The sequence below is a fragment of the Chiloscyllium punctatum genome, chromosome 12 (assembly GCF_047496795.1).
Source record: "Chiloscyllium punctatum isolate Juve2018m chromosome 12, sChiPun1.3, whole genome shotgun sequence".
NCBI classification, from domain to species: domain Eukaryota; kingdom Metazoa; phylum Chordata; class Chondrichthyes; order Orectolobiformes; family Hemiscylliidae; genus Chiloscyllium; species Chiloscyllium punctatum.
In genome coordinates, this window is record NC_092750.1 from 56236114 (window position 1) to 56263712 (window position 27599).

The following is a 27599-nucleotide window of genomic DNA, read 5'->3' on the forward strand; positions in this document are numbered from 1 at the left end:
AAATGCCTTTAAAGTGTTGCAATTGTACCAGCCTCCACCACATCCTCTGGCAGCTCATTCCATACATGTACCACCCTCTGTGTAAAAACGTTGCCCCTTAGGTCTCTTTTATATCTTTCTCCTCTCACCCTAAACCTATGCCCTCTAGTTCTGGACTCTCCCACCCCAGGAAAAAATACTTTGTCTATTTATCCTGTCCATTCCCTTCATGATTTTATAAACTTCTATAAGGTCACTCCTCAGCCTCCGATACACCAAGGAAAATAGCCCTAGCCAATTCAACCTCAATAGTTCAAATCTTCCAACCTTGACAACATGTTTCTCTTCATCTATTTTAAATCTGCTACCTCTTATCCTACAACTATGATCTCTTGCTCTAGATTGCCTCACATGAGGAAGCATTCTCTCTATCCCCTTTAACATCTATATACCTCAAATTAGATCTCTACTCCTTCTGCTAAATCCTCAATCATATAAACCTCAACTACTCTATTTTTCTTCAGAAAACAAACCCCTCATCTCTGGAATCAATCTCCTCTGAACCGTCTCCAATGCAACCCCATCCCGCAAGTAAGGAGACCAAAATTGTGTGCAATACTCCAGGTGTAGTCTCTTTAATGCCTTGCACAGTTGTGCCAACATTTCCCAGCTTGTACTCTCTATTCTTTTGCCAAAATTCCATTTGCTTTCCCTAATATCTGCTATATCAACAAAATAGCTTTCTGTCATCCATGCATGAGGACACTCAGATCCCTCTGCACTGAAGCACTCTTAAGTTTTTCTCCATTTCGATACCAATTGGCCTATATCACCAACTTTATATGATGCCAAAAGGTACGACCCTACACATTTGATTTCAGAAAGCTCAGCATTAATATGTGCCCTTCTTCCTATTTCCAGGGATTCAAGCATTCAAAAGAAAAGTGGAGTTAATTATAGTCCTTTCCCAAGCCATGGGATGATCACTCATTACCAAAGGAATTTTTTTGGATATCTACCAAAACATAATGAATGCAGACTGCAGCTCTCAGTCATTTTCAATCAATGTCCATTGTCAAATAGACTTTTCACTGCTGCATTTCTGACAACAGTGTTCATACTTTCTCTTTAAGTTCATAACTGGCAAATTCCAAACCATAGCCACCTCAACCCCCACCACCAATGAGGTGAGAAATCTTGCAAAAGCTCTTAGTGTTATTCCTTTCTCCATTAGTTTGCCTACAATCACTTCATGTCTTTATTGCATATTATAATGAACCATATGAACCTAGCAACACGATTTAATAAGTGCAGAACAAAAGTGTTTCTATTCTCAGAAAGGAATCGAACTTGATTTATCTTACTTTGATTTGCTATGGTTTCTATGAAGTGTGCAATGCTGCAGATTTTGCTTTAATAATAAAACAGAAGTTTATTAATAATGAGGGGAAAATAGAATAAATCAAACCACCTATTTATAATACAAATTCAAAGATTTTTAAACACACATAAAAATGTTTAATTCCATTAATCTCAAAACACTCCTTCATAAATTGAAAATAAAAAGTCTTTGTGTCGTATCCAAAACACACACTTGGGTACAAATGTGTAAAACAATGGCATAATGCTCACATCAACGTCCCTATTTGAAACACCTGGTGGGTTTAAGTTCCTTGTGACTTCAGATTTTAGACTGAAATTGTAGACAGCTTCTTCACTGTGCTATCAGACACCTGAGGTGAAATTAATTCAGCTTTCAATAACCTCTTCATAGTTCTATCTCAATACTTCTGGTCTAGGCCTTACACCAACTCCTCACTCCAGTTCATTATATCCTTCCCTTCTCAGGAGCAGAAGTCATAACAGCCATCCTGGTCACAGTACTGCTCAAAACACAAAGTAAAGCAGAAGCCAAAAGTCCCCTTCACTAAGGAATGGACATTCCTTTTGAATCATAGAATTTTACAGGACAGAAGGAAGCAATTTGACCTATTAAGTATGTACCAGCTCCTGAAAGAGCCATCAGCTAGTCCTATTCTCCAGCCCTACCTACATAACCCTTTAAGTTCATCACTTTCAAATATTTACCCAGCTCTCTCAGACACTGCATTCCAAATCCCAACACCTCTCTCAATAAAGAGATTTCTCCTCATCTCACTCCTCACTCTCTTGCTGACAATCTTGAAATTTTGACCCCTAGTCACTGACAGAATAACTAGTGGAAACTGAATGTCCTTCTTTACCCTGTCAAAATTGTTCATAATTTTGAGCACCTCAATACGGTCACCTCTTAATCTTCTCTGCTCCAAAGTGAATAAATCTGATTTCTCTAATCTTTCCTCATATTTAAAACCCCTCACTCCTGGGATCATTCTCGTAAATCTCCTCTGCACTCTCTCCAGGGCTTTACCATGCATTCTCAAATAAAAGGTGCCCAGAACTAAACACAATGTTCCAAATGTGGTCTCACCAATGACTTGGTGAGGTTCAGCATCAACTCTTTGCTTTTATACTCTCTCCCTCTACTTATAAAGCCAAGGATCTTATACGCTTTCTTAATAACAGTTTCAACTTGTCTGGCCACTTTCAGTGAATTATGCATTGGAACTTGAGGTCACTCTGCTCCTGTACTCCTCTTAAAGCTGTACCATTGAGTCTATATTGTTTCTCGGTGTTTCTGCTACCAAAATGCATTACCTCACATTTCTCCACACTAAATTAATTGCCAGGTATATGCCCATTTGGCCAACTTGTCACTGACTCTCTGAAGTCACTCCATGTTCTCCTCATAATTCACTATTCGCTCTTGCTTATTATCACCTGAAAATTAAGATTTCACCATCAACACCAATCTTCTTAAGCTCAAAGTAAAACAAAGCTCCAGTAGTCTCTGACAAATCTTAAAATGCCCTCTCACTGGGTCACAAAGCAATTAAGATCAACTAAAATATCTGTTATTGGTGCACAAGAATCTATTTGCTCTAAAACAAATCTGTTTTAAAAGAAATCACCACGGCTACAGAAATACTTACAAATGCATTGTTAACTTCAGACGCACGAAAAACCTATAATTTACCAACTTATAGGTGGCACTTATAGGCGCTGTGGCAGCATGGTGGCTCAGTGGTTAGCACTACTGCTGCACAGCACCAGGGACCCACGTTCAATTCCAGTCTCAGACAGCCACCTGTGTAGAGTTTGCACATTCTCCCCATGTCTGAGTGGGTTTCCTCCAGGTGCTCCGGTTTCGTCTCACAATCCAAAGATGTGCAGGTGAATTGGCCATGGTAAATTGCTCATAGTGTTAACTGCATTAGACAGGGGTAAATATAGGGTCAGGGAACGGGTCTGGGTGGGTTTCTCTTCAGAGGGTCGATGTGGACTTGTTGGGCTGAAGGATCTGTTCCTATACTGTGGAGTATCTAATCTAATCTTAAGAATCAGAAACCCAAACTTAAAAGAAAAAGAGTATGTATGTCTCACAATTACATTACATATATATATATCAATGACCCATCTGCAAGTTTTCTGTACTTATTATCTCATTCCCCCACACCCTTTAGTCGGGTTTTTAACTTGCATGTAGATGAATGTGCAAATTGTTGATGTACTTTCAAGGCAATCAGCTTTTTGTCCCCCTTTAAACTGCAATGCCCCTATTACCGCTACACTTCTTCCATCTTTTGATTAAGGAAATTCAATCTTATTAGAGGGATATAATAAATCCAGATTGTGGAAACTGTAAATCAACTCACGGCAAAAACTTGTGGTGGGTTCCATATCCAGTTTCTTTTGAGCTTATTCTATAGGTGGCTTCTCAACAGTCAGGGTATTTCACTTGTTACACACGGGACCAAATCCCCAAACCTGAAGCACATGGGATTCTAAATTCCTCCACTTTACTTCAATCCTTATTATTTAGAGAATCTAGATAATATTTTGACAAATCCAATCTACACACTCTAATGTACATGGCCTTAGAGTCAGAGTCATACAGCACAGAAACAGACCCTTCTGTCCAACCAGTACGTGCCAAACTAAACTCGTCCCGTCTGTCTGCTCCTGTACATCTACTGTCCAACACAGCACAATTGAGTAACACTTTAACAAGGATGTTCATTACTGGTCTGAAGCTTCTTGCAACCAGTACACTTCCTTCTGCCTGATCTGTCCCTCCAAACTCTCTTTCTGCACCTTCCACATAGTGTGTCAGTTTGCAAACCTTGAGGACAATGCATTACAAAATGACATTTAAAATCATATCTGACCACATACCCCAGCGATTCCTGGGTTAATTTGTCACAGTTCCTCAATTCCTGTTGTTTGTCAGAGGCGACAAAAATATTTCTATCCTCAGATTTTTCTCACTATAATTTTCTTTCATGCTGACACTTGTGCACAATATTTGGACAATCCCATAACATTGTAAATACTGAATCATCCACTTACTGTGTAACTACTCAATGTCTTACTTCAGACATGAAAGCTGCTGGGAACAAATGTACATCCAGCAACTGCCGAAAAAAAATCTTCTGGTACTTGTTCCAAATGTACATTCTTTTCCAAAAATCTAATCCCAGTTATTGCAAGGAGTGCATCCATGTTCAACACCTTCGCACAGTCCAACAATTTGAAGACATTCATAGAGTTAGGAACCTTCAAACAGAACTTTGGACATCTTGAATGTAACTGTGAAGTTCCAGTATGTATACATCTGTAGAATATCCATCATCTTCAAAGTGATCAGTCTGATCATGCCAAACATCTGTTTAATAGATCAGCTTTCTTAAAGATTTTGCTCATAAATCTTAATAAACCTTTCTACCTTTCTCAGTATCCAGGTGAGGGATTGCATTTAGGTAAAACATACAAGGGCAGGACTTATACAATGAATAATGGGGCCCTGGGTAAAGTTACAGAACAGACAGACCTGAGGATTCTGGTACACAATTGTTTAAAATTTGTATCACAGGTAGACAGGGTGATTAAGAGGTGTTTAGCGCACTTTTCTTCATTGTTCAGACCTTGAGTATTGGGGTTGGATCATCGTGTTGAAGTTGCACAAGTTGGTGAGGCCACTTCTGCACTATTGTGCATGCAGTTCTGGTCACCCCCAGCTATAGGAAGGATATGATTAAATTGGAGAGGGTTCAAAAAAGATTTACCAGGAAGTTGCCAGGAATGGAAGGTTGGAGTTATAAGGAGAGGTTGGATAGGCTCGAATTATTTTCACTGGAGCAGAAGAAGTTGAGGGGTGACAGTTACAACATTTAAAAAACATTTGGATAAGTTCATGAATAGGAAGGGTTTAGCAGGATGTGGGCCAAACGCAGGCAAGGGGAAATAGTATAGTTTGGGAACATGATCAGCATGGACTAGTTGGACTGAAGGGTTTGTTTCCACGCTGTATAACTCTCTCACTCTGCTTTTAGTAGGAAGTAACAGTATCAAGACGATGCGTTGTTTTTCTTGATGAAGATGTAACCCACATCCACATTTTCATTACATTTTACCATTAACTTCAAAGTTCCACTTCACAGAGCATTAGTGGAATGCCAACCCAACACTTGACTTTGGAGAAGAATAGCTGAACCCAGATGTAGCTCCAATTATAATCGTCTGTCTGAAAGAAGCCTTAGTTTTCAATCTTGAGCTTTAATCAAATATCCACTGCTACAACTGTTTATTGGCTCTGACAAAAAAAAGACAAAGACTATTTTTTTTGCTTTCTTGTATCTCAAAGTGTAAAGACACGCTACTAAATTGTTTCAAACACCACCACCAAATGGTGACTTTTTTTTTACACAAAAACTACAAACCCCCACCAGTAAATCACCCATGTAGCCAACTAGATATTTACATTCAAAACTCATGCAGGGCAATGCAAACCACCAGAAGGAGACACAGAAGTAGGAAGAGGGGGAAGCGGCTAAGTCAAAATGGAGTTGGATGGAAAATTAAGTACTTCATCCACCACAGTGCTGGCCTCTTTCTAAAGGCATTGAGAGCATTGGTGGACACCACATTATCCCTCTTCAAGGAAGCCCTGGCACAGAAGGGGGGCAGACAGTCAGCAGATATGATCTCCTCCACAGTTCTGTGGCTGAATCTGTTTAAAGCAAGACTGGCCAGGCCCAGGAGCAGACCCATTAGCAGGTCCTCTAATCTGCCCACACCTCCCCACACTGGATGACAAAGGCTCCCCTTCTTTCTTTCATATCCTGAAGTGTTACCAAACACAACTGAATGTCTTTCCCACAACACCGCACCGAGACTTTGTTTTTTTTTTAAATATTAACCATCACCAGTTAGTCACCTGTGCAGCCAATCAGAAGTTTCTGAGCAAAGCCCATTATGGGCAATGTGAAGCATCAAAAGTGAAGGGGGATTGGGTGCGGACTAAGTCAATATGGAGTTGGATGGGGAAGTAAAGCACTGAATCCCCTGTGGTGCCCATCTCTCTCTCTAAAGGCATTGAGAGCATTGAATCAAAGGCTTTGTGCAGAGAGTTCATTGTATATACCTGCCCTTTAGTTCTCTTCCTCATTGTGTAACTCAACATCAATTAATGAATTAACAGCCATCACTCGCTTCCCTTCTCACCTTAGAATTTCTTTTAAAAACCAGGAAATGCATTTGTGTATTTTAAGATAGTAGGATTAATTTTTTTTCTGTTAGTGCGAGGATAGAAGCCCCCCCCCCCCTCCAGTGCTTGGCCTTGGAAACATCTTAGAGAGATTGTGACCAAAAGCTGGACTTTTTGGAAGGGGAGGGGGTGTAAATGGACTCCTCTTCACATGACAAAAACAAAGAAGGGCCCTCCTCTCAGTGCTGCCATCTTTTGGATGAAATATTAAACTGAAGCCTCATCTGTTCTCTCAGGTAGATCTAAAAGGTATCATACCACTATGTCAAAGACCAGGGCAAATCAAATCTGGTGTCCTCATGCATAGTTATCCTTCAGTCAATGTCACCAAAATAAAACATCGAGCTATTATCAAATTGATAGTTCCATGCTCACAGCAGCACATCGGCAAGGTCTGCCCACAACGAAGAGTTGGCACCTGAAAGCTGACAAAGCCAATGTTGGTGGACCTGGTGGAGACGGCAGAGGGGTGGCGTCGCAGATGTCAGCTGACCCAGCGCACATGGTGAAAGTGGCAGAACAAAGGTGGACTCTTTCAGCTTCATCGTTTCATTCTTAAAATATTCAAACGGCATTGGATTGTGGCCACAGTTGAAGCTTCTCACTGTGTTTTACTGTGTTGTTCATTATTGAGTACAACTGACAACTAATCATCATTCAAACTGCGCTCGACATTGTGGTTGTGGTATTTCCTACATCACAGCAGTGACTGCACTTCAGGAAAACACTTCGCTGGTTTAAAGATCGAAGAGTGTGGTGCTGGAAAAGCACAGCAAGTCAGACAGAATCCGAAGAGCAGGAGAATCGATGTTTCAGACATAAGCCCTTCATCAGGAATGAGGCTTGTGGGCCAAAGGGGCTGAGAGATAAATGGGAGAGGTGTAGGGCTTGGGGAAGATAGCTGGAAATGCAATAGGTAAATGAAGGTGAGAGTGAAAGGGAAGATGGACAGGTAGGACTGTTCAAGAGGGCAATGCCAAGTTGGATCCAACCACACGGTATCGATGTGGATTTCACCAGTTTCTCCATTTCCTCTCCTTATCCCAGTCCCAACCTTCCACCTTGGCACTGCCCTCTTAAACGGCCCTACCTGTCCATCTTCCTTCCCATCCATCTGCTCTACTGTCCTCTCAGACCTATCACTTTCACCTCCATCTTCACCTACCCATTGCATTCCCAGCTACCTTACCCCAGACCCACCCCCCCTCTTATTTATTTCTCAGCCCCTTTGGCCACGCCCTCATTCCTGATGAAGAGCTTATGCTGAAACATTGATTCTTTTGCTCCTCGGATGCTGCCTGACCGGCTGTGCTTTTCCAGCAACACACTCTTCGACTCCGATCTCCAACATCTGCAGTCCTCACTTCCTACTGGTTAAAGGTGCTTTGGACATTCTGAAAAATGTTGTACAAATGCAAAGCTGTGTTTTTGTCTGGTCATGTAGTTCAACTAGTCACTGAATGACTATGGTGTTCAGCATGAACAAATGTGACTTGGTCAATCCCATTTTAGAAATATTGCCTTGAAGTAAATTCATTGAACCCTATTAATAGGAATCAGATGTTCTTTGCCTCTGAGATTTTATCCACAAGAAACCATTTAATAGTCAGTGGGAACAAATAGGCAAATGAAGACAAAATAACATTTTCCATACTTTGGGAAAAGAAATCTTGGAAACCTTCAGCAAGGGTGGAGCTTATACAATTAGTGGTAGGGCCTTGGGTAGTGTTGTAGAACAAAGGAACCTAGGGATACAGGTATATAATTTTTTTTAAAGTTTGCGTCACCTGTAGACTAGATGATTAAAAAAGGGTTTGGCACACTTGCCTTCGTTGCTCAGTTCTTTGAGTATAGAGTTGGGAAGTCATGTTGGAGGAGAAAGTGAGGACTGCAGATGCTGGAGATCAGAGCTGAAAATGTGTTGCTGGAAAAGCGCAGCAGGTCAGGCAGGTCAGCATCCTTGGATGCTGCCTGACCTGCTGCGCTTTTCCAGCAACACATTTTCAGCTAAGAAGTCATGTTGGGCTTGTACAGGACATTGGTGAGGCTTCTTTTATTAGATTAGATTACTTACAGTGTGAAAACAGGCCCTTCGGCCCAACAAGTCCACACCGACACGCCGAAGCGCACCCACCCATACCTGTTCCCCTACATTTACCCGTACATCTAACACTATGGGCAATTTAGCGTGGCCAATTCACCTAACCTGCATATTTTTGGATTGTGGGAGGAAACCCACGCAGACACAGGGAGAATGTGCAAACTCCACACAGACAGTCGCCTGAGGCGGGAAATGAACCCGGGTCTCTGGCGCTGTGAGGCAGCAGTGCTAACCACTGTGCCACCGTGCCGTGCCTGCCGCTTCTTCTGAAATATTGTGTCCAGTTCTGGTCACCCAATTTTAAGAAGGATATTATTAAGCTGGAGGGGTTTCAAAAGAGATTTACCAGGATGTTGCCGGGTATGGAAGATTTGAGTTGTAAAGAAAGGCTGGATAGGTTGGGACTTTTATCATTGGAGCATAGGAAGTTGAGAGGTGACCTGATAGAAGTTTATAAAATAATGACACGTACAGAAAGAATTGATGGTACTTGTCTTTTTCCCCAAGGATGGTGAATTTCAAGACTCGGGAGCACATTCTTAAAGTGAGAGAAGAGTAATTTAAATAAGACATGAGGGACAATTTCTTTTACACAGAGGGCAGCTCGCATGTAGGCTGAACTTCCTGAGGAAGTGGTGGAAATGGATACAATTACAACATTTGAAAGGCATTTGGATAGATGGGAAAGGTTTGGAGGGTTATGGGTCAGGAGCAGGCAGATTGGACTAGTTTAGTTTGGGATTACGTTCAGCATGAACCAGTTGGACCAAAGGGTCTGCCTCTATGCTGTATGACTATGACTCTACGATGCATATATCCTGAATGATGGCCATGAAATGTTTGAATATAGCAACAGCCAGCTTTTAAACTTTACTTCTTAAACTGTGTAACTATCAGACTTGTAATTTATTTTGTGCACTGTACCAAAACGAAACAGAAATGTGATTACAGCAAATCCATGTAAAGCTATTATTGATGTTTCTCCCAAGAAAATGGAATTTTTCAGCTCTCTTTTATTTAAGATTTGTGTTTCTGAGAAAAAACAGATCACAACCAACTGTATGTGCTGCAATGCCAACCAACATCACCTTGTGTTTGGGGTAGATTGTTGGCACTGACCTTCTTCCTTGGTTATTTCGAACAATGCAGTTGGTGTACTAAGAAGAATGAAGCAACTAATGAGTCTTACTGAAAAAGAGCCTCTGCTCTTAAAGAGCAGGGTTTTTTTTGCATGATATTATTCAGTTTCAAATTACTTCAGTAGGTCAAGCATTATTAGTCAATTAGGAGACACGTGTATCAAGATCTTCAGACAGTGAGATCCTAAAATGTCTGTCTTTCCCCAAAAAATATCTTTTGACATCATTAGATTGGGTGGAGTTTAATGCAGTTGTCAACACTAATACTCTCAGAACCACTGCCTCTTGCCTCATCTCACTCCAAGCTTTTCTTCCTCCAACCATCAGCATATATACATTCATATACATTAATGCATTTGTCATTACCCGACTTCCCCCAAGTCTCTAACTTTGTACATATACATGGTCAAAGGTTTCACAATCCTTCCAGAATGTCTTCATTTTTGACTTGGAAGATTGGTAGGTCTTTGGCTTAAGGAATGTTAACCCTGAATCTGTTCTTGACCCAACATGGTCCACAGAAGTCTCTCCAATATTGGAAGACCTTTAATCTCTTGCTTGTCCTTCACTGCAGATGTCAGAAACCATGCACTTGGTTCTCTACCTGGTAAACCTTGTCTGTCCTGAATTTCATTCATGGAGGAACACTTCCCAGCTAAATCAGATAGTTGCCACATAATATTATCTTGGAGAATTTGAAGCACATGCATTTTTTTCTTAGAAGAAAGCTGCTTTGTTGAAACAAATAGTTTTTTTGCACATCCTGGGTTTCTGGACCAGGTCATTTCTTCTTGGCTGTGTCCTGAATCTGAGAATATTGACTGTTCCACCTTGAATCTTGCCCCCCATGTAATTATGTGCAGTCTAACTTACATCTGCATGTAAGCTCTTTACATCAACTTGTATATGAGGCTGCACACCTTCATTCATTCTGTACTTATGTTACAGGTTAATCCAACATTTCCATATTTTCAATCACACTCTTTGAGATTGCTGCTGATTCAGCTTTGTTGCTGCTCCTGATAATTCTGCCTTGAAAGGCAAAGGATTGAAACACTCCTGTTGAACTTGTCTTGTTTCATCAACTGATATCAAATCTGAATCTCCCAAAAAAATTGTTCACCAGGTTGCATCAATGCTTGAACAATTGCAGTTAAAGATTATAGGTTAAAGTGAGTTATGCTACTCATTCTTTTACTCTCCTGTATCAAGTTATCCTTCTCTTTTCAGGATTCTTGCCTGAATTTACCTGCTTTTCCAGCACACTTTGAATAGCGTATCCCAAAGTCAAATCTTCTTTGAACTGTAATAAATCTGACCAAGGTGCAACTATAATTCCAACAACGTCTCACACATATTTTCCATTTTTCATGCATCTGCCATGATCATTAATAAACAGACCACTATGATTGCCTGGACACAAATCTTTGGTTCAATCTTGCCCTTGCAAGCATTATGTTTGTTCTCAAATTAAAAACAAAGTAACTGTCAATAGCTCAAAGAACTTAAATCACAAGTATCTGTGCTTTTTCATGTCTTGATTTTTTTTTGAATAAATTAGTCTTGTTACCTATTTATTAACTTGTGGTTTAGTGTCGAATTTGGAAACAATTCGATATCTCAAGCACTGTTTTCTCTAAAATGTCCAATTCTGTCTTCTATTTGGCCCACCTCCAAAATGAAATGCTACCAACCTGAATGAATTAAAAAAGGTCTCCTCCATTTCTAACTAATAAGATTAATTCGTTCTTCTTAAAGCAGTTTCTAAATAAAAATTCTGCTATACCTCATTGCTGCTTTAATCCTGGCTTTAAAGATTTTTAATCTTGCAGTATATTGATGCTGCTATAATCTCTTTCCAGATAGATTCTTAGTCCTTCCAAATTGCAATGTGGTTTTGTTTACCTGCCTTAAATGCGATGCTATAATCTTTAAAAGCAATGTTTTAATTTGGTGGTACTTATTGAGGATTTCCCATGTTTAGTAGTCAAAGAGAAGTTTTATGCTTAACTGCATTCAAATGCATGATGTCCTACCTTTCACAATCTAATGAAAAATGTCTGTCCTTTACTAGTACATTCCAAAATCAAGCCTAGTGCCTTTGGCTTGAAATTTTCCCTGTCTAAACTATAGCTTAAATGATGGATCTCCTGCTTTTATCCTAGCTTCAATAATCTTTTGGCTTTCTTCTTCTGTTAGACTTTGACTCTTGGCTTTTAAATTGCTCCTTTGTTGTCTTAATCCTGTCTTTGTGATGTTACTGGTGCTGCAACTACAGTTTAAATTGCTTCCATGGCTCTTGATTTCTCTTCAGTATCTGCACCTCAGTGTCCACTTGCTCTGGTGGTAATACTTGTTCTGAGCCATAAGTATACCTTTTGACATGGCTGCTCACTGTCTATCTGTCTGTCTGTCTCTCTCTCTCTGGGCTCCAGATCCACCTATTGTCTACTCCTGCTCCCCATCCCATCTTTAGCAGTATACCAAACCTTTCCTTGCTACAAATCAGTTCTGAAGAAAGGTCGCTGGACCAGAAATGTTAATTCTGTTTTCCCTCCACAGATCATGCTGAGTCTTTGCAGCAAAATGTTTTTGTTTCTGATTTCTAGTACCCACAGTTCCTTGGTTTCTTATTCTAATCATTCCTATGTTTTACACATTTTGAATACAAATACAAGCCCGAGTATAACAAATCTTTCAATTTTGGATGTAATTGGCAACCCAAACATCAAGTCTGCTAACTTTGAGAACTTGCATTTTTATCCAAGTTCCCACTTTCAAATTGCCAAATGGAAAATGTCATGAAGCAGAGCAACTGACAGCCTTGACATCTTCTATTCCTTTCTAAAAACAAACGATGTCTAAATTAATTTTTTTTCTTGACGTATTGAAGTTCAGGAGCCAAACATGGCTGTTATAGTACAGCTGAAAATGGATTGTTGCTAAAATTAAACATTTTAAATCAGCTTTTAGTTCACCAATGAGTAATCTTGTTTTCAATAATTAAAATACCATTGTAATGAATTACCTTTAAAACATACATTTTAGGCTCCTTACATCAAAAACGTGCCTTATTTTAAGATTGTCTCAGAGAAAAGTCACTTTGTCGGAAACTCGCCAGGGTGATTAATTCACCCTGGAGCACAGCCTAGTTTTGTAGGTTGGATTCCTGGCTCAAAAAGTCAGAAACTCTACTTGCATTGGATAATGCTTTTGCTTGAAATTTCCCAATCTTTCCAAGTTAAGTTTAGGTAAATGGTGCTGCTAATAAGCAAAAAACTAGGACAATGTACATATATCTTAACAGAGATGGTGCAAGATCATTCATGCTATTTCATAACCAACCATAACTTAAATAATCATACTGAAAATATTAAGCTTTAAAAAAGGTCTTTGTGTTTTGATATATTGTTACAGACCAAACCAAAAGGTATTAAGAAGGTAGCCCAGATCCTAACCTTTCCTTATTTTAAAGATAAATATGAGGTGCAGTGTTCCAGATGTAATTTGATTGGTCAAACTACTTGATGTTAAGCAAAACACAATTTAGTTAAACACGATACTTAAACTGCAACATAAAGAAAAAAGCAATTGGAATAACTTAACTCTATTGGAAAACTTAACAGACTAATAGATACAGTACCTACTATTAATCAATTGTTCCAATATAGTAACATCCCATAAGTACATGTTTGGCAAAAGGCAAATTTGGAAATCAGATTTGTCTCACATGCAGTCCAGCACACAAGAAGAGAAGCCCCCAGCTTTGGCTGTAATCAAGAGAGGGGAAAATATCTTCCACTTCCCCAAGACCCCCAACAGCAATTGCTGCTGAAAAACTAAAAATCCCTGGTTCTGTGTGTGTGGGGGGAGGGTGTGTGTGTGTGTGGAGCTTGACCACACACATTCAGGATGCTTCTACTGTTCCAGCCTTTTGAAAATAAGACCCCCAAAGCTTCAAAAGTTGTTTATCTTCTCATAGACCACTCGGTGCCTGTCCCCCAGTCTCTCTCTAAAAGAAACCAGGACAAAGCACACCTCTTAAAGGGACAGCTTCATCAAATATTTTATTTATTCATAAAACAAACTTCTGTTTAATAACATTTGCTTACATGAAATTGGCCACACTTACTCTAAATAGTTAATAACTAATTTAAGATTGTGAACTACAGGTCAGCCAGCCAGGATTGGACTACTGGGAATGACCATCTACTCTGATAAGACTTGGAGTGAAACAAACAAGACCTTAAGTAATAACTTTCCTACAAAGATATCTCTGTCCTGCTGAGTTTGCTTTGCATTATTTTTTATCCCTCCAGTTTTCAGTCTGGGGTTCTTGAATGCTGGACTATTTACAGAGGATCATAAAATATCCTCAATGTCAACAAGTTTCAGCCCATTAGATTTCCATGTTTTTCCATATTTCCTAACTTGCACAGAGCAATATCCAAATATGACTACCCAAGAACAATCAGCACTCAGAAAGAAAACATTTTCATCATCTTCCTTTATTTGGACAACTAATCAGGTGTTGAATTGATACTGTATGGGTCCAGGCTGATTATTGGTTTGCCACTTGGTATTCCACTCTTTACCATACCTCCACTCAGCTCTTGACCCCACCTGGCCCTGTCTGACCGGAACCACCCACAGCTCAATCCAAAGAACAAAGAGAATAAAGAAAATTTACAGCCCAGGAACAGGCCCTTCAGCCCTCCAAACCTGAGCCAATCCAAATTCGCTATCTAAACCTATCGCCCAATTCCCAAGGATCTGTATCCCTCTGCTCCCTACATACACATGCATCTGTCCAAACGCACCTTAAGTGAATCTGCTGTGCCTGCCTCCACCATCTGTGTAAAGTACTTTCTGTGTGTCCAGCAATATTTGAAATGTGGCACAACCCCAGTCCCAAGTGTGCTGAAATTGAGGTAGTGTACCTGTTTGAGCACATTATGTTGTTTTGAGGTCTGGTGCCATAATTATCCACAATATTTTAGCTATGGAACCTTTGATTTATAAAGCTTTTGCATTTTACATTTATAAGACCAAGTAACTTTTTTTTAAACCACTGAAACAACTTACCCTCTTACCTTTAAGGATATGTCTGCCTGAAATCCAAGGTATTTGTAGTTTTCAACATCATACCATTGATAGTCAGCTATGTTTCTATATTAGCTCAATCAAAATGCATCACTTTACACTTTTTCACATTCAGCTTTATCTTCCAAGTTTCTGATGATTTAGCTGCCCTGAAGACCACAACTATCTTCATCACAATCCATTATGTTTCAAGTTTTATATCAACTGGAAACTTCAAAATGCAGATCCCTACTCTAGAGTCTGGGACTGTTTGGCAAAAAAAAAGTAATGGACCCAAGACTGTGTCTTGAGGAATACCACATAAACCAACTTCCACTTGAAAACGTTTATCCACCAGCCTTGGGTTTCTGGGACTGAGTCAATTCCATAGGTATAATGCCACTTTCACTTTAATTCAATGAACTTCTTTTTTAAATGAGCCTCCAAATGACATTTTGTCAATGTCACCTCAAAGTCCATACAAGAAAAGCTACTGCACCACTTTAAAAAAATCATTCCGAGGCAGGTGGGGGTGAGCTGCCTTCACGAAGTGTTGGAGTCCATTTGGTCGAGGTAGATCCATTATGTTTCGGGGGAGAGCTCAAGAATTTTGACCTCGTAACTCTACAGAGGCTGCTATATTTTTCCAATTGCCAGGAAGGTGAATGGCTTGGTTGGGAGAATTTGGAGGTGTTTTTTTCCCCATTTGTCTGTTGTCTTTTTCTTATAGATGGCAGTGGTTATGGGTTTGGAAGGTGCTGTCTAAGGATCGTTGGTGAATTTCTGCACACACTGCTGTTATTGAGTGTTGTTTGTGAAGGGAATCAATGTTTGAAGATTTGGTGCCAAGCAAATGGACTGCTTTGTCCTGGATGGTATGAATCTTCGACTGTTGTTGGAACTACACTCATCCAGAAAAATGGGGAGTATTCCATCATGCTCTTGACCTATATCTTCTAGTTGATGGACAGGCATTGGCAATCAGGAGGCAGGTAACTCATTATAAGATTCCTAGCCTCTGACCTGCTCATGTAGCAGCAATATTTTTAATGTTTTGATCACAGCTGATGTTATCACTAAAAGGTCAGACAACAGACTGAAATCTAGTTTAATAAATCATATCCCTTTGTTTTGGTTTTAACAAAGGATTAGCATGTTGAAACATATTCAGTAGCATTGCATATTTGGGCAGCATGGTGGCTCAGTGGTCAGCACTGCTACCTCAGTGTCAGGGACCTGGGTTCAATTCCTGCTCAGGTGACTATCTGTGTGGAATTTACACATTCTCCCTGTGTCTGCATGGATTTCCTGTGGGTGTTCCAGTTTCCTCCCACAGTCCAAGATGTGCATGTTGGCCATGCTAAGTTGCCCATAGTATTCGGTGATATGTAGGTGAAGTGCATTAGTCAGGGGAAATGTAATAGGGTAGGGGAATGGGTCTGGGTGGGATACTCTTCTAAGGGTCAGTGTGGACTTATTGGGCTGAATGGCCTGTCGGGGTTTTATTTTATGATTTTTCACTTTAATAATAAAACATAAATTTCTTAACAAAATAAATTAAGGTAAAATACAATTTTAAAAATTCATTTATAGCAAAAATTCAAAGACATTACTCACATGGCAAAAAATAATCTCATTAACCTGAAAACCTTCCTTTAAAATTTGAAAAAAGAAATAACTGCTGTACAGTATTTTAACAACATCTCTGTTACAGTACCCAACAACACACAATACTCACACCCGAGTTATTGTCTCTAACATCTCACTAGGTTTACATTGCTTGAGGCTTTAAGTTATAGACTACAACTCCAGATAGCTTCTTCTTGGAGTTACTCATACAACTGAGCTAAAAGCTCTCAGTTAAGTACTTAAGGAACCTCTTCAGAGCATTATATGAACACAGAAATGGGAGAAGGCCATTCAGCCTCTTGAGCTTGCTCCACCATTCAACTGCATCATGACTGATTTATGCCCTAACACCATATACCTGCCAAAACAAAAAATTATCTGATCTAACATTAATAACTGATATCAGGAAGGTCATTGAAGAAGTAGTGGGAAGTTATCTGCTCACAGACACTACCCTAAGTAACTCTGGCAATGATGTCCTACAGGTGCAATGACTGATCTCCAACAAGCACAACAATATTCCTCCTGTGTTAGGTATGACTCCAACCAGTGGAAAACTCCCCCAATCTCTGATTTCTACTGACTCTAAATTTGCAAAAGACCCTGGATGTAACATAGGGTCAAATTCTGTCTCAACGGGCAGTTACTCTCACTTCCCCAGTGGAGTTCAGGTATTTTGTCCATGTTTGAACCAAGGTTGTAATAAGGTCAGAAGCCAAGTGATTCTGGTAGAACCCAAACTGAGGTTGGTGAGCAGGTTGTTGCTAACCAAGGGTTGCTTGACACTAATGACCCCATGTATCACTTTACCAATGATCGAGAGTAGACTGATGAAGCAATAATTGGCTTGGATGAATTTGTTTTTTTTTGTATGTACAAGACACACCTGAGCAATTTTCAACATTTTCTGGTAGATGTCAGTATTACAGCTGTACCAGCTAGGGATGCAGCAACTTCTGGAACACAAGTCTTTGTATTATTGCCCCAATGTTGTCAGAGGTTATAGCCTTAGCAGCTTCCAGCTCTTCCATGATTTCACATGGAGTGAATTGAATTGTCTGAAGATTGGCACCTGTGATGCTGGTGACCTCCAGAAGAGGCCAAAATGAATTATCCGCTCCAAATCTGTCAATGAAGATTGTTATGAATGCTTCAGTATTATCTTTTGCACTAATGCTCTGGGATTCCCCCATCATTGAGGATAGGGATATTTGCAGAGCCGCTTATTCCAGTGAGTTGTTTAATTGTCCACTACCATTCACAACTGGTTGTGTTGGGACTGCAGAGCTTAGATTTGACCCTATGATTGTAGAATTACTTGAACAACCTTCTTCGTAACCTCAAAGCATTAAAACAAATTAATCAGGTATGACTTGCCTTTAAAAATGTATGCTGTCACACCATGCTTAAGCCATGCCTTTCAAAACAAAAGTTTACTTTGTCCTTGCTAATATTACCAATAGATCTTCATGGCTATGTTGGACTAACTGGCCTGTGCTCTTCCATTTTATCCTCTTCCCTTTCATGAATAGTGGCATAACAATTGTCAATGCTAGTTTTCCAACACTACTGCTGCATTCAATAACAAATGTCTCCAATACTCCTTTTGTTTCAACCTTTACTTCTTTTCAGCAACCTAGATACATTCCACACAACCAGGTTACTTACCAACCTTCAGTCATGGTAAATATTTAATACGTTCACCAATTACCAAACATTACCTTCATACAGCATAGAACTATGCCTTTCAATCTACCATTTCTATCCATCAAACCACACAGATCCCGTCAACCTACACTGGGTTCACGGTCTACTACACCCTGGCGTTTTAAGTATTCATCCAGTTGTTGCTTCAATGTTGAAAGTGCCCACCTAATCATGCTCTCAAGAAGCAGATTCCACATACCCACCCTACCATGGTTGAAAAAAATAATTCCCAGATCTCCATTAAACCACTTGCTCCTTGCCTTAAAATTATGCCCTCTGGTCTTGAACATGTCTATCATTGGGAAGAGATTTGCATTATCCACTCTGTTTATTCATCTCATAATTTTGTACACCTCAAATCTTGGCCTCCTTGCTCCAAGGAATACAAACCCACCCTTTCCAGCCTCTCCTCATAACAGAGACCATCCCAGTCAACATCTTGGTGAGTCTCCTTTGCACCCTCTCCACTGAAATCACACCTTTCTGGTAGTGTGACGACCTGAACTGTATATAGTATTCCAGCTGTAGCTTAACCAAGGTTTTATAAAAGTTGTAACAAGAATACTTTGCTCATATAGAGACCATGTACCAACTAATGAAGACAAACATCCTCGATGTCTTCTTCACCATCCTATCTATCTGTACAGACATCTTCAGGGATCTAATAACTTGTATATCAACGTTCCTTTATTCCTCAGTATTCAGTACTCAGAGATCTATCATTCTTTGTGCATATCCTTCCATTCACAGATCTCGCAAAATGCATCATCTCACACTTAGCATGATTAAATTCCATCTGCCATTGCTCTGCACAATTTACCAGCTGATCAATATTAGACTGTAGCCTTCGACCATCCTCATCACTATGAACAATATCACCAGTTTTTGTGCCATCTGCAAATTTACTAATTATACCTTCTTTATTCACATCAAAGTTATTAATAAACAGTAAGGGTCTCACCGCAATCCTGTGCTACAACACTGGTCACAGACTTCAAGTCACAAAAACAACCCTCAACCATCATGCTTTGCCTCCTATATGCAAGCCAATTTTGGATGAAGTTTGCCAAATTGCCTTTGATCCCATGGACTCTTACCTTTTGAACTAGTGTTCCATGTGAGACTTTGTGAAAAGCCTTAGTGAAGTCTATGTAAACCACATCAACTGCACTACCCTCATTAACATATTTAGTCACCTTTTCAAAAATCTTAATTGAATGACTCAGACAGGATCTCCCTCTAACAAATCTGTGCTGACTATCCCTGATCAATCAGTGCCTTTCCAAATATTGATTAATCCTTCAAAAGTTCTTTCAACAATTTTCAACAACTATCTGTACTGTAATTACTTGGCCTATTACTGCTGCCCTGCTTGAACTAAGGTCCCACATTAGCTATCCTCCAGTTCTGTATACTTACAGTTCAACTGGCTATTTTTAGCATTTCAGAATCTCGGAAGTTTCCTATCCCACACCACCAGTCACACTCCTCCAAATTGTTTCTCTTCAGCTACCTAACTAACTCTTAAAACCAATAATCTTTTTTTTGGCATTTTACTATACAGTTGCCACTTCTTACATTAAATCATTCAAACTAAGTTGCCTTCTCATCCTCCCTTTAATAAATTTAAAGTGAAGCCTTTGTGGAAAGCTGCGAATATGTACAACTTGCTCAGGTGTGTCCACCTCCTTTAAGTGTAGAAAGAAAACTCAGTGAATGACTGAAATCTTTGCATAAAAATGCATAGACTGTTGCATGATTCAACATATATGCATGACATGAACAACTGTTTCCACTAACTTGTATACTATCAAAACACTGTCAATCTTATGCAGCTTTCAACTGAAATTTCCTGCCAAGGGTTGAATATTCTGATGATAATATTGTTGAAGATTCAATTTCAGAGATAACATGTTGATGTTTATTTCACGCAAGAAACGATTTTCAAGAAGGAATGTGAAAATTGCTCTGCCTGTCACAGATGATACAAGGATGTGTCGTTATTGGACAGGTATTTCCAATGCATGATTAAACTGAAGAACTATAAATGCCGGAGGAAACATCACAGAAGCGCTTCACAGGAGGCTCCCAAGCACTGAGGATGTCACCTAGACAGGGGACGAACCGTCTGCAACACAAATTCCCAGCTCGGCGAACAGAACCACAACAATGAAGAACTAGATGCCCTGATGTCTACAGGAAATCTAATGCAGATTAAATATACATCCGTCACTCGTATTCAATTGTTCTTTCCCTCCCCACCCCACCCAACAAGCTCCCCCTCTTCTCCCGCCCACTCCAGCTTATGTCAATAAATAGTAGCTATGACAGTGAGCAGTAAAGAGGAAACATGCTGTCTGGTGTGTTCGCACATTTTGACACTGAATAATAGAATTAATCATGAAATGTGTTTTGATTTATTTGCTCTTATAAGCCAAGCATCCAAAACTGGCATGATAAAAAAAAGTGCCAAGGCATTTTCACCCTTCAACATAATGCCTCACAAACCTTGTCGAGTTCTTTGAGGATGTGACTAGAAAAGTTGATGAGGGTCGAGCTGTGGATGTGGTGTATATGGACGTCAGCAAGGCAGTTGATAAGGTTCCGCATGGTAGGCTCATTCAGAAGGTCAGGAGGAATGGGATACAGGGGAAGTTAGCTGTCTGGATACAGAATTGGCTGGCCAACAGAAGTGGTAGTAGAAGGAAAATATTCTGCCTGGAAGTCAGTGGTGAGTGGTGTTCCACAGGGCTCTGTCCTTGTGCCTCTACTGTTTGCAATTTTTATTAATGACTTGGATGAGGGGATTGAAGCATGGGTCAGCAAGTTTGCAGATGACACAAAGGTTGGAGGTGTCGTTGACAGTATAGAGGACTGTTGTAGGCTGCAACGGGACATTGACAGGATGCAGAGATGGGCTGAGAGCTGGCAGATGGAGTTCAACCTGGATAAATGCGAAGTGATGCATTTTGGAAGGTCAAATTTGAAAGCTGAGTACAGGATTAAGGATAGGATTCTTGGCAGTGTGGAGGAACAGAGGGATCTTGGTGTGCAGGTACATAGATCTCTTAAAATGGCCACCCAAGTAGATAGGGTTGTTAAGAAAGCATATGGTGTTTTGGCTTTCATTAACAGGGGGATTGAGTTTAAGAGTCTTGAGAACTTGTTGCAGCTCTATAAAACTTTGGTTAGACCGCACTTGGAATACTGCATCCAGTTCCGGTCACCCTATTATAGGAAAGATGTGGATGCTTTGGAAAGGGTTCAGAGGAGGTTTACCAGGATGCTGCCTGGACTGGAGGGCTTATCTTTTGAAGGGAGGTTGACTGAGCTTGGACTTTTTTCATTGGAGAGAAGGAGGAGGAGAGGGGACCTAATTGAGGTATACAAGATAATGAGAGGAATATATAGAGTCGATAGCCAGAGACTATTTCCCAGGGCAGAAATGGTTAACACGAGGGGTCATAGTTTTAAGCTGGTTGGAGGAAAGTATCAAGGGGATATCAGACACGGGTTCTTTACACAGAGAGTTGTGAGAGCATGGAATGCGTTGCCAGAAGCAGTTGTGGAAGCAAGGTCATTAGGGACATTTAGGAGACTGCTGGACATGCATATGGTCACAGAAATTTGAGGGTGCATACATGAGGATCAATGGTCGGCACAACATTGTGGGCTGAAGGGCCTGTTCCATGCTGTATTGTTCTATGGTCTATGTTCTAACTTAATGCTCTCGCAAAATAAACCAACAATAAAAATTCTACTGAAAAGGTTTAACCAATGAAAAGTGTTAAATTGTCACTAATCATAAGTTTAACATTTGGCCAATTATAGCAAACATCCACAGAAAGACATAGTATTTCCAATATTTTACAATTAAAGAGCTCACTTCTGAAATTTCAAAACTCTATTAACTTTTCTTAAATACAACTTGAACAGCAGAACTTTCCAGTTTCCCGCTGTCCCACTGTGCAACTCCAACTCGGTATTTCTGCCAGTAAGACAGCCAAAAATCATGGAATAAAGCTGGAGTCATTGCCACTAGCAAACTTAGAGAATTCAAACCACACTAAATGTCTGACAAAGGCCTACATTTTAAAACTTTTTTTCAAAGAGATCTTTGTATTCTTATATATTTGAATGTGAAAAGTAATTTTCAGGCATTGGCCCTTTCTTTTTGCATAACAGAAGTTTGAGAGCTGGCTGAAAGATGGCACATGCACCTCACTGAGTTTTAAACTGAAAGACTAATTTAGCAAAGACAACTTGCTGGCTGGGTAGCAGGAAAGGAAAACAAAACATTAAACAAAAACAAGTTAGAATTTGCTTGTTAGTGGAAATCCAAACTTTTCTTTTCATAGTTCTGTAGTTAAGGGCCAGGAAACCTTGTTTGCAGTAGCGGGCTCAATTATTAGAAGTTTTATTTTCATGAACAAACATCTAATGTGAATGGATTTAATCAATCCACAGAACCAGAATCCACCACTGTTCAACATCACATTCTGGTAAAGAACAACCTGGTGATAATTCCTCACCACAGAATTATGTGGGGAAAAAAACCATCAACATTATTCAGGAGCGTGACTCCACAAACTGCCCACTGTCACCATAAACTAAGTGATATATCCACTGGGAATTTGGGTACTGCAGACCTTCATTAACCACACTTCATTATTCTCACCATCAAAGATTCAAAAGAAACATTAACTATGTAAGCAAACAAACAGTACATGTGCAGAAATCTATGTCCTATCTGAAGGATGATAATTTTCATTGCCCACTGCATATGTTAGGTACTAATGCATGTGCGAGAATATGTCTCAGTTTATAACCTACCTTCCCGTGTACATATGTGCAAGAAACCGTCTAATATTCAATGTCAGTTCAGAGGTTTTAAGAGTAGATAAGGGCATTGTCTCATCTGATGAAGGTGGAGGAAGCAGGAGGGCAATTTTATTTCTCAATTTAAATGCATTCAAGTAGCAGGGCCAGTGAAGCAGAATCACAAAACCTGCTAGATAAAGGATAATGAGCAGAAATAAATGACAAGGAGTCAAGGAGAATAGGGAAAAAAAGAGATTAAATTTCAACCAGTTCGGGGGAAGTATGGAGAAATAATGGAAAAAGTACAAACATACTTGTAGATAATTCTCACCATTAAATTCTTTGCCATGAAAACATGCTTGTCCTGACACACATAGTGAGCATATTCTAATGCTTTTTTTTAAATTAGCACAAGATTTGAATGATTGTTTTGAAGAATGTATTTAGCCTAGGAAGATAGACTTTTTCCTGTAACTAACAATCTAACTGGCTAAAAATCCTTAATTTAAATATCACACTGTGGATAATAGAAACATAACAATTCTTTAAAAGCTTGAAATCAACTTCAGAACACATTATAAGAAAAGTGACAAATTTTAACATTACTGACATATACCCTTCAATAGAAATGGTGATAGGTCAAAAGACTAGAAAAATCATTAACAAGCCTTTGTGTTTTTATTTCTTTTTGTTAAGAATCTAAATTGCTTCAGGTTTTGACAAATATTTCAACTGAACACATTTGATGTTTAAATTTGCATATATATTACGATAGTATTAAAATGCATCTCAAAAGCAGTTAGGTTAGATAGGATTTGCAATGCTTACTTCAAGAAGTATGAAGAATCAACTATTTGTTGAAGTCAAGTGCTCCGGGGGGGAAAGCAGGAAAAGTAAAATTGATACCACAATCAGATCAGCAACAGTCTTCCTAAATGGTGGAGGAGCCGAATGCTGCATCTAAGTCATTTGTGTCTTCATAGCATTTGCCCCATTAGCCATATTAAACAGATATTGTGACTTAATAACCAATCATTTTTGAGCTCATACTGTTTCGAGACTTTTAAAAACTTGTTCCAATAATGATAACTGTGGACTTTTGAATGTTAACTTCCGTCAGATTGTTCGTGAATTAAATTGGCTTTTATAAAGAAACATGGACCTGAAATAATCGCAATGATTACCTGACCACAGACTGAGGCAAACCGTGTGAGACCTACGTAGAGTAAACAAACTATCTGCACTGAAACTACCACTTTCAATCAAAGCATGTTGAAACCAGGCAACTGATGTATGAAATTTGCATCACTTATTCTGTTAATACCTTGAGAATTTCACACATGGGGAGCTGAAAAGCTCACTTACCAGTTAGTGGGCTTGGAACAGTAAAGAAGCCAGACTCATGAATGCATACTGAACAAGATTTCAAAAGTTGTTTTTGAGCAACAGATAAGAGAGAAGGAGTATTGACTGGTAACAGCCAAAATTGAAGGACTCTTGTTGTCTCCCTCTGTGCCTCTCATATGAGGAAAATAACCATTCACTAAGAATTCAGAAAGCTATCAACACATTCTGTGGCTGCTAAGAATATCAGTTACACACAGGTTCAAACCTCAAGCACCTCAGAACTGTAAGGACTTTTACATTATGTATCTTTTATTCTTCCTGTCTGTGACAGGCTATTTCCCTTTTAAAGGATGCAAACATGATATGAGAGAGAAAAAATGTATTCACACAGTGGATGGTTAGAGTATAGAATGCATTCCCTAGCAATGAACTGAAGGCAAGTTCAATTGAGGCATTCCAGAGGGCATTGGATGACAATTTGAATTGGAATGGTGTGCAGGGATATGGGGGAAAAGGTAGGAGATTGGCAGTACAAATTAGGACTGGTTCAGGTATGATGGGCCAAATGGCCTTTCTGCGCCATTACAATTCCGTATGTATGTATTAACTGAATCAGTGTGTGTTTTTGTGACGTTTGGGGAGGAGCTTAATAGGAACTATTATTCGTTCTTTCACTCAAGAAATCTTTTAATTGGCTTCTCCATTTTCATCAAGTTAATAGCATCTTCCATTGTGGTGCGGTACAGCTGCCTCCTAAACTAAACGGATAAATTGTTGTAACCGACCGAGGGATTTAAAAGGAAATGAACCCTTCAACCTGGTCTTAATTACTTTAAGCAATTAACTTTAAATAATCTCACCTTGTCCAAAACTGAATTGTAAATTTAGCAGTGATTTGCAGGGGGAGAAAGAAAGATGTAAAAGGAGGCAAGTGTTGAATGCGAGGTTGCTATGCAACAAACTGCTCACTTGCATTCGTGCAGTGATCAGATGGGGCGCTTCAATAAGCTCTGGTGCACTTTTGATTCTCCTGCTGTTCTGGTGTTTCTGAGACACAACTGTGTGGCCTGGACAGACAATATCCAAGCCGAGAGAGTGGACTGATATGAGCCTGGATGACACTAAACATCACAACAAGGGAGGGTCAGCATGGCTTTCTGAAATTCAACAGTGCACACAACAACAGCTCTCCGTGCAATTAAACACCGGGAGCCTCTTTTATATCAAAAACAAACAAACCTTCCTTTTAGACCTCATTTTCGATCATGTGTGTCTGAATCCATTAAGGGGGGTGGGGTAGGCTCCCATCTCAAACCTTAACGATCTGTCTGAGCACAATAATAGTAAATAATAAAAAAAAGTGAGCGAGAGGGTGATCTGGTCTGGTCAGCTGTTGACTGTTAGCGACCAGTCCAGCTCTCAGCAGCAGGTGGGTAGGTATGAGCCGACTCCAGCCTGAGGAACAGCAGGTCAGAAAGTTTTCCAGCTCCATTTCACCCACCGTCAACACACCGCGTTGCGTTTAAACGAGGATTTCAACTGCTTTGAAAAAAAATGAAGCTTCGCCCCCAGTCTGCTGACAGACCAGCAGCAACCGCCCGCTGTACACATCAATCCAATGCTCACCATGCTATGTAGACATTGCAGAGCGGTGGGGGTTAAAGAGATGGGTACACGCCCCTTTCAGATAATAAACCTTACCTTGTACCGCTGTCTGCACACATCCACACTGCTCGGAACGTGGGTGGTGTAGGCTCTGTCCGACAGTTTGCGAAGAAAACAAATCAATCAGTGGCTTGAGAGGGGTGCCCACACAGAGAGAGAGAGAAAGAGAAAAAATAGGGAGAGCCAGGAAGAAAATGATCTAAATAGCTTCACTCTGCTGCCAACCAGCGAAAGACTCATCTGCTCTCTCCGGGCTGGACAAAGAGAGGGGCGACCTCGCCGTGACTCGAATCGTTGGCCACTGCCAGCGATTTGCAGGAATCCATGACAACATGCCAAAAAAAAGAGCGAAAAGGCTTCAGGAGTATCTCGATAAACGTGGGGTTTAGATTTGACGCAGCCAAAAGCAAAGAAAGCAAGAGAACTGCCGTTGGAGTGGCAGCATTAAATGTTAGTTCAAACCCATGCCAAATACCCAATACTGGTATCACGTCTTTCTTTTGAGATAAATCTGGCACGGTCAACTGTAATTTTAACCCCGTGTAACACAAGCAAAACCGCAGACCTTTCGGCCCTTGCAATCACACCTATTCCTCTTCCAACCCCGGGTTTCCTTGCTGCGCTATTCACAGGCACGACAGCAAATTTCACAGTTTTTAAACAATATTCGCAAAACACGCGGCGATGGCTTTTCTTTAATAAAAACAAATCTTCCGGGGATGCATTTCACACCCAAGCATCAGGATAATAGCCGCGTTTTAGGTTTTAAGGAGAGATTAGGGGAGGAAAAAAAATAAAGGTTCTTGCGTTCATCAGGTAAAGAGAACAAGTGTCGCTTTATCTGCTCTCACTGCATCCCAAGTCTACACAAGCAGCTAATAATAGGCGGTGTGTAATTTTAATTATATTCTAACGGGGTCTTTTTTTTGTTATTTGCACCAACCTGTGAGACAGTTCAGCAGCAACCCATCCTCACGCTGTCAAATTCCGCTCTGCCAAGGAATACAGGCTTGCACGTCAGGGAGGTGTCAGGCAAGGCTGGGCGTGTCCTGAAGGGGACTTGATCTTCGGTCATTTAACCTCGAGTCCTGTCCGAGCCCTGGCACACACACACACACACACACACGGTCAGCTTGTTAACTCCCCTCTCGGTCTGTTACCAGCGGGAAACCACAACTCATACTCTTCCCGCTGGCAGCTGTTCCTCTCCAATTCCCCTACACTAAAAGAAAACTATTATAATCCCATTTTGTCCAGATTTATAACCCTCTTTGAGGAGATTTCTCGTTTTGTTTTAACGCGGTCTGGTCTCTGCAGCTGCGTGCCATGATGTTTAGCTTCCCAGCCGCCCACCAGTCACCAGGACTGTACTTCCATCAGCCCAACTTGTTCTATTCCAGTCAACCCAGTCCACTTTCTGTACCACACACAGCCCCTTCCGAATGTACCCCTTCCACATACAAGCATCTCTCCACGTCAGTGA

General features: G+C 40.2%; 1 protein-coding gene across 8 annotated transcripts in view; it reads right to left on the minus strand.

The window, feature by feature from the left end:
- Positions 1-27217, minus strand: part of chl1b (cell adhesion molecule L1-like b) — an 885223-nt gene extending 858006 nt beyond the window's left edge. For 2 of the 8 annotated variants that reach the window (XM_072582619.1, XM_072582621.1), the window contains exon 1: positions 27060-27215. The gene's annotated coding sequence lies outside the window, so the exon portion shown is untranslated. Of the gene's footprint in view, positions 1-26152; positions 26426-27059 lie in introns of those variants that run through there. The other 6 variants (XM_072582614.1, XM_072582623.1, XM_072582612.1 and 3 more) reach the window with 6 other exon arrangements.
- Between the last annotated feature and the right edge of the window lie 382 nt (positions 27218-27599).